This window comes from Pholis gunnellus (genome assembly GCF_910591455.1).
Source record: "Pholis gunnellus genome assembly, chromosome: 1".
NCBI classification, from domain to species: domain Eukaryota; kingdom Metazoa; phylum Chordata; class Actinopteri; order Perciformes; family Pholidae; genus Pholis; species Pholis gunnellus.
The window spans coordinates 17142200-17150799 of NC_136528.1; positions in this window are offsets into that span (position 1 = coordinate 17142200).

Below are 8600 nucleotides of genomic sequence, written 5' to 3' on the forward strand. Positions count from 1 at the left end.
ATGGTGAGAATAACAGTCAGTGAACTCTGGCGTCAACTGCGTATTTACACATTCTCATCCAGTCACTCCACGGACACATTCATCCATTCATGCACTTTAATCACTTGTTCGTACCGTTTCATTAATCTTTGTTGCCAGCCTTAAACATTTCTCTGCCTCCACAACACTTTTTTACAAAGGTCAAAGCCAAATCTAGAGAAGGAAAGAAAGAAACAAGGGATGCATAGAGGAGAGAAAAGGACAGAGAGATAATTGGATAATAGGCTCATTGGCATCATACATTTAACAAAGCCTGACTAAATTGACCTTTGGATCTGTTTCTACATATTAATGATCAAACTATTTAATATGCACAGTCATGTAGCTAATTAAGAACTCCATTAAGTTCATCAAAGAGTTTCACAGGCGCATCTCTAACTCCACGAGAAGATTCAACTTTTTTATTCAGCTTACAAAGAAAACAGCTTTTAGTTTTTACTTAACTTATTAAAGGTACAGTGTGTAGCATTTGGGGAGATCCATTGGCATACATTCTCAAGTAAGTTTTCTTTATTGTATAATAACAACCCGTGGTTTTAGTCTCGCCATGCTGTTTTATGACACATGAAACACGCAAATACACAAAAAACAATAGAAAAGATAACTTGAAATGTTTTTGATGTGTGTACGCAACTACATATGCATGCAGCAGCAGATATTTCTCCTGTGTGTACTGTATGTATGTATATGTGTATGTACTATATATGTATATGCACACGTTATGAAACATTATCCGTGTATTCTTTTTCTTTCTTCTCTTATCTATTCTTCTCTTTCCCCATTTATTCTACCTTTTAAATTCATCTCTAATCTTTTTCTTCTTTCTTCTTTTCATTTTGACAAACTAGTGTTCTTACCTTCCAATGTTCGGTATTTTAATTTCTGTCGTCTTTTTTTCTCCTCCTCATGTCTTTTCAATGATTCCATAAAGATCACTTTAAAGATTTTACAGCGCTCCGCATGATTATTCAAATCATCAAATTAAAATTAAAAAATCTAATTAAAATAATCCTAATTTACTAATTTTTGAGTGAATCAAAGATCTTTACTTGTCCTATATAATAAATAAACACATATACATTGCACAACAGTACAATAAAACACACACACTCACACACACTCACACACAGGTATCCAAGCACATTTTTACACCTTGCATGTTGCAACACAGTACAACGCAATAAAAATAAAAATACACTGCAACACTCAGGAGACAACCCAGAGACTGCATGATCTGCCACAGAATAGCAACTGTCTGTGAGCCGAAAGGAAGAGCGCAATATCAAATCTCTACCTGTTTATCAAATAAAATCTGATTAGTCCAGAGTCCATCCATAATCCATTGTCACCTTTGAGGGCTGATGAAGCCTGTTTCCAGTTTGTACATTGTGTTGACTGTTCATTTTACAAAACGTTATATATAAAGTGATTATTGCATGTATTATGCACCCTACATCAGAGTATATGTCACAGAAATGATTTAAATGCTTCAATAGACTTTATTGTTTTGCCATTTTGGCACTGTGTATTACCAAGGACAGAAAATAAAGCAATTCCAGTAATGCGGTATAAAACTACACAGATTCAATACACACACATGTATAGAATAGCTAGAAATACAACAGTGCTAGTTCTCATCTACATCACACCTTATGTTGTCTCTCATAAAGAAGAATGTTTTTGCATGCCTGATCCGTCCCTCCATCCTTTTATTCAAGCGCCCCAGTAAGCCCCGACAGTGTGGCAGTGAACCAGTATGGAAGATACCAGGACCTGAAACTAAAGCAGCTAAATGGAATTCAGCCAATATTAATTATATTACTTACGCCTGTGCTTTTCCCACTGTTAATGTCAAAATGTGTTCTGGGTAAAATGACTATGGTGTATTAAAGAGTGTGTGTGCAATTTCAAATATATGAGGAAGTGGCAGATGACCGTCAGATCACCTCAGGATTACACCAAATCTAATTAACCTCACATTAAAACACAGGTGAATGCACCTCATGCAGATTTAAGTGTAATCAGCCAGAAAGCCAATAACGGAATGAAAATAGGCTCTCTGCAGAGCAGCGTCAGGGGGCCCTCCTATGCTTTGACACCTACCCAGATACACAGTATGTGTGTGTGTGTGTGTGGGTGTGTGCGTGTGTGGGGGGGAATGATTTATAATTAATGAGCTGATTAGAATTTCATCACATAGATTACAAAAGTGAGCACATACACACACATATGAAACACACAACATACAGCACAACAGCACACCCACACAGGAATATTCAGACACACACCTCCACGCTTCACCAGGACGACCTAAGGTCAGATATCGTGTTCAGACTGGACGTGTCACCTTTACACTTTAAAGTTTTCTTTCTGTTATGGAGTAATTACTACTTTACTGCACAGGATGCATGGATTTAAGTCACTCCACACATTTGCAAAACATAGATCAGAAGTTGTATGTTTCTATCACTTGCTAACTTTTCATGACCTCTCAAATATGGTGCATGCTCAGGTGTTAACATTGGGTCAGGTTGGTGGGAGGCATGTTTTTTTGCAGTCAGTTTACAACTGCTAGGTTTATTTAATATTTTTTTGTTGTTGTTATAATTGACACCTGGAATGAATTAAAATATTGCAGATTTTTAAGCCAATCCCAACAAGTTGGAAAAGGAAAATATGAACCATGTGTTTCCACCAACTATTTTCCAAATGTTCTCAGGGCAATGACTTTTCTGTGAAGCATAGCGTTTCGTGGCTGCTTTACACCTTAGATGGTGTATATATATATTACTTTGATGAATGACTCTGACTCCTTTGTTGGCGGCCCTTTTAATCTTTTTTCTGGAGCTTTCTGGTGATGTTGATGTATCTGGTTTGCCCTTTGTTGCATGTCACTTTGTAACTTTGTATAGAAGACAAATTGCGAAAAGAAGAAATACACTGGTAATTATTATAGTTTTCTATTTTTTAGTACATTATTTATTTGTATGAAAGAGCATATAGATCTACCTCTTCACCACCACAACCATGAATAGTTGGTCACTGAGCAGCTCCACCAGTAGAGGTGGAAGGTGACCGAACTTTTGGAGGGCATCTGGACAGAAGTTATAAAAGGAGGGGAAGGTTTATGTCAATTGATTCATCAAGCTTGAACTGGCCTTTATTCTTCTTCACTATCGTTATTGCCAACACTACAGCTTTGCTGCTTCAGTATTCATGAACTGTTGTTACGTAGCATAATCCTTAATCTTTGCCATGCATCTGACTTTGTAATCACTGTTCTGTTTCCCAGTCACTGCTCCCAGTAATGTGATGCTGAAAATGGGATTCAATTTATTAAACTGATGTGTGATAACAACACCGTGATGCCATTTTAATGGATTTCTATACTGTGCAATCCATGAAACCTTCACCCCACCTCTTGCAGATATAAATAAAATCAGCAACAACAGCAAATCGTTTGTATTGTTTCATAAAACTAAGCTGATGACTTATATTATATTTAACTACATCATCACCTTGAAACCACAGCAAATGATCAAGCATGAAAATCAGTACATGACAAAAATCCTAATGACATGCAGCCAAATGATACACACTGAAAGCACACACTGTTGTATTTTAATGTTGTTTTGAAAATGATGATTTCAATAACTTCAGGAGCACAGGAAGAGGCTTACTCATCTGGGAAATTTCAAATATATGGAATAAAAGTGGTTGTCACTGCATTTTAGAGTAACATCTTGTGCAGACTGTTTTGCAATGTCCTCAGAGACAACACCTTTGCCTTTGCAGTCATAGCAACACAATGTTTCCCCTTAAGTATATTACACCGGTGAAATGGTATTTTCAGATCAACTCTAATACAGTAGGAGGCATTTACGATGGTGGCCCAGAAGTACAAAGTTAAATAACATTTCACAAAACCAAAAGCATAATGCTATAACAAGTGTGCAGCTGTCGCTATCGGAATTCAACAAACATAGATGAACAGTATTGTCTGTGCTTGTGTAAAATGATCATACACAGTGTAATGAATCCCACATTTCACTGTCCTCATCTCACGCGTCATTTTCAATTTCATGTTTAATTTATAGATAAAACCTGCAACGATAATAGATCATTTGAACTGTTTTTGGTGTCGTATATAACTACAGTTACAATCAGCACAATTAGCCAACATCCTCCTGCAATCAGAACTGCTTCCTTTCTGGTTGTACTTTTGACACAATGAGCTCTGCTGGTGGAGAATTTAGGCTAAAAGTGCAATTTAAAGTCCCTAAACAAGACAGAGGCAGCTGAAAATATCTGATGGCGTGACCTATAAATCCTGTTTTTTTTTAGCTCAGAGTGATATCAGTGTGTATTCTGTATGTCTGTGAAATATGTTTATGATCTGTTTTGTGATCTTTTAGCTACCTGTTGGTTGGCCCACCACTTTGGTCCAAACTGAAACAACTCTGTAAGGTTCTAACTATTGGATGGATTACCATGAAATGGTGTACAAACAGTCATGGTGCCCGGAAGATTAAGCATTATGATTTTAGAGGAAACAATGACTTTTGAGGGAAATGCCGCCACAACTATTACATGGATCGCCACGAAATGTGATAAACAATAATAAATCATGAATCTTTGTTTGTTCTTTTAGATTCTGTCCATCATATAGTTTCTCTGGCTGAGAATTCAATTTTCAACGTCATTGGTTCATGTTCTTTTACTAGTAACCTGGGGCCAAGTTTTATTAAAGAAAACACACTCTTCATTTGTGGTTTCACCAGAAAACTACTTTTCAGTTTCCCTTACTGCATGACCATTTCAATTATTGAGTGTACATAAGAGGAAAAAAAGAGATGGTGTACGGACGTTAAAGATGATTAAGTGTTGACGGCATGTTTACATGTTAAGTAAAAGCAGACATTTGCCATTTGGGAAAATATCCAAAATATAATTAGTTTCATGTTATCTGGATGATTAAATCATTGTTGTGCTGTTGTGGTTCCCTCTATTCCTGTTGTTAGTTTAATGAGTGGTGTCATCAATGTTAAATGCCAGCGTCACATCGGACTGATACCAGACTAATGAATGAGTCTCACATAATATTGGTTGTCATGGTGTGGTCATTTGGTTGACATATTCAAAACAGTGCGTCTGCTTGGCCTGCGCTGATGAATAAATATCTAATTTCTTTGCAGTCATAGTTGGAGAAGTATATAAATGTGGCTTCTATGGCACCAGTGGTGTAGACACACCTCTCCATCTGTGCTCCTGCTGCTGTCTACACTAACTGATTAGCTTAGTTTGTTATGTTGTGCAGAGCTAAATGCCAGCATCAGACCAGACACTGGGCTTTCTACCAGACTAATAAATGACCAGCACCCTCCCACACACTATTACACTGTGTCTACAAAGTGGAAAAAGATAAGAGAATATATCTGTTTTGGCAAAATCATATTAATGGATTTGATAATAAGCCAAATGCTCAAAGAAAAATATGAAAAATGGTGAATGGCAATGTTTACGCATGCATCCATTAGTCTTGAGCAGGCTTTCTCTTACTAGTTAACTTTTGTTCTGGATAAATGTTTTATTAATTAAAAAAAAAAAATCTTTCCCTGTCAGCTCAATTAATTAGATCTATCGTTCTGTTATGTCCTCATTAGCTCTTTGATTGAACTTTTAAGACACACGCTAATAGCAAACAACCCATTAAATATCTATGTTAAAGGCAATTAAATGGAATTTAAATGCACATTAACGACTTGCTTAGATTTAAGGGAAAAGAAATTGGAAAACTTCTGCAGAGAAAAAGGAACTTCATGCTATGTTATATAACAAAATGAGTGCATTATGTCAACGTAAAGATGTATTACTTTGCCTACCGCCTTAGGTTTGTTTTATTACTTTTTTAAAGATGATCTTCTTTTTGACAAACCGAAGCTTTCACAGTCTTAAATTTGCTGCTTCAAATCATATTGCCCATTTCAGGGTTTGTACTAATAACTTCTGAGCTCATGCTTGATTTTAAATGTGTCAAATATGGTGTAAAGTGCTTCACTCCTATTCCACTGGCTTGTGTGACAGTTCTGGTTTCACTGTGTATGTTGGGTTGAAGTTTGACAGTGATGATAAATAACACTGCAGGAGCTGATCTCCTCTTCAGACTCCAGAGTTGCTGCGGTGCTCGGAAAAAGCTAAGAGTTTGAACATTTTCTCCACTGTGAGATTAGTTTGTTTATATGTATAGGAGTTTTGCTGATGTACTTTTTGCTTCCAGCACTTTTCTATGAAGAGATAACTATTGAGTTTGAGAGAGGTAAATAAAATCAAACAGGAAATAAAAACTTTAATCAACTCAGTACTAATAAGACATGACAGTGCAAGCGTTGGCTGCAACTTAGAAACAAATGAACACATTTGGCTCAGCAAGGTGTACAAGATAAAAGACAACAGTATTTAGATAATAATTGATTTCATAGCTTTAAGCAGGTGAAGTGAAAATCGTGTTAGCCGCCCTGGACAAGACAGCACACTGAAGGTGGATTTATGCCTCTGTGTCAGTGTGTTACGGCTGTACGGACTGTTGGGAGTGAGAATTGACTTATATTTCACCGTAGGATTTCAGCTGTCAATCGTAACTGAACCACAGTAGATGGACATCCTTTCTGTCCCAATATATGTCTCATATTATTAAATGGGAAGATTACAGAAGATTACGAAAAGGCTGTAGTTACAATAAAAAATATATCAAAATAGACAACAGATTAAAGGATATCTAGCTGTCACCTTCTGTCAGCTATACGGTCATATTAGACACAGCGCAGCCTTTACTCTCCTCTGCTGCCTGTACATCTGTCTGCTCATGTGATTCAAGGTGAACAGCTGAAGAGGAGAAGCGAATGTCAAAGGACTGACAGATTGAGAGTGAGATGGGCAGACATGACAGTGACACACATCAACTCAAAGTCTCACAGGAGAGACAGAAAGGGAAACAAACACTATACTGTGGTAGATGCAGAGGCAGAAGAATGACAACAGAATTGTGCAATATATTTTTTTCAACACTAATGAAAAATACTTCTTGAGAAGAATTTAATTGGCATACATATACGTTGTTTTTTTTGGACTACAACGATGCTTCATCCACAGATTTTAATATGTGGTGATTGGAATGATGGACTTAAACTCCAATATTAGTCCAGTCCAGTATAATAGGAATAATGTAGATATTGGATGATGCAGCTCACAATTTACGTCCAATGCCAACATCCAATGCATGAAATAGTGAGCCTTTCATGTAGCAAGGCAGAGGGTGGGGTGGTGTTGCTGGTTGATGGGTGTTTGGCATGTCAGACTCTAACCTTAACAAGTTTAGATGGCTTAACTGACAATATATTTTTAATACACATCTGGTCTCCTTCGGAGGCTTTTAACCAGGCAGGGTGATCTACGGTTTAGGATGTTGATCTGTCAGATGCAACACACTGGAAATGTAAGCAACATGGGTGTTGGTGGAGTTTGGCAGTGCTAGATAAATACTGGAAGATTTTTTGAATGGTGTCAAATGCACTGTATTTAAGGATCAGTTACATCTCATGCAAACATTGCTCTCACCTGCTCGGCTACACGATCACACCATTACAAGTGAATATTCAAGTGACAGATCTGCGAACACATGACACTGTAGGCCTGTGTGTCATAGGCCAACGTATTCTCATTTCTGAGATACATACTTGTAATGTGACTTTTCATTTGGACACATAGCGCTTTAAATCCACAACAAAAAATGTGTTGGAGGACTCACAGCTGTGACTGCTATGAGAGTGGGATTTTAATAATACAAATATATTTTCTCTGAAATGAGAGCAGGCGGGAAGAAACCAAACAAGTTATTTTAAGTTCAGTGTTGGTGGAGCAGAGCAACAGGATCACTCCTACAAGACCATTCAAAACAGCTTCTTCCTTCCTGGTTGGTGATGTAGGAAAACCATTTTCCCTCTGCGGTGGTGTTAGGAGTAAAATATTAATGGGTTCCATCCAGCAGGAAGTCCTCAAAGCAGCAGGAGAATAAAAAATAAGAAAGAATACAACACAAACACCAAACCACTTGGCACACTCTTCATTGCCAGAGCTCTCTCTCTTTACACACAAGCTCCTCCAATGTGTAACAAAGTTGAAGAACCACAGCAAAGTAATGCTCAGTAATGCTGAGATCAGCAAATGTTTTGCACGTTGTTTCTTAATCAAATTCTCACCTGTATAATGGATCTATTATTGATTACTCATCTATTCATTTACGTTTTCAATGTTGTCTAGAGTACATTGTTCATTTTCGTATTTTGGGGAATTTGTTTATTCATAAACATTTTCTGTTTTCCAACCTTCTTCTCTGAGTCACTTGTCATCACTGAAATATTTTGCTATTAAAAACAAAAACAGATTTTTAAACATTATAGACACAAACTTATAGAAATCTCCGTGAACAAACTCATTGCCTTTCTCTTTCATGTTGTATTCATACTTGGACCTTTACAAACAAATTTGAATACTTTTGCATGAAA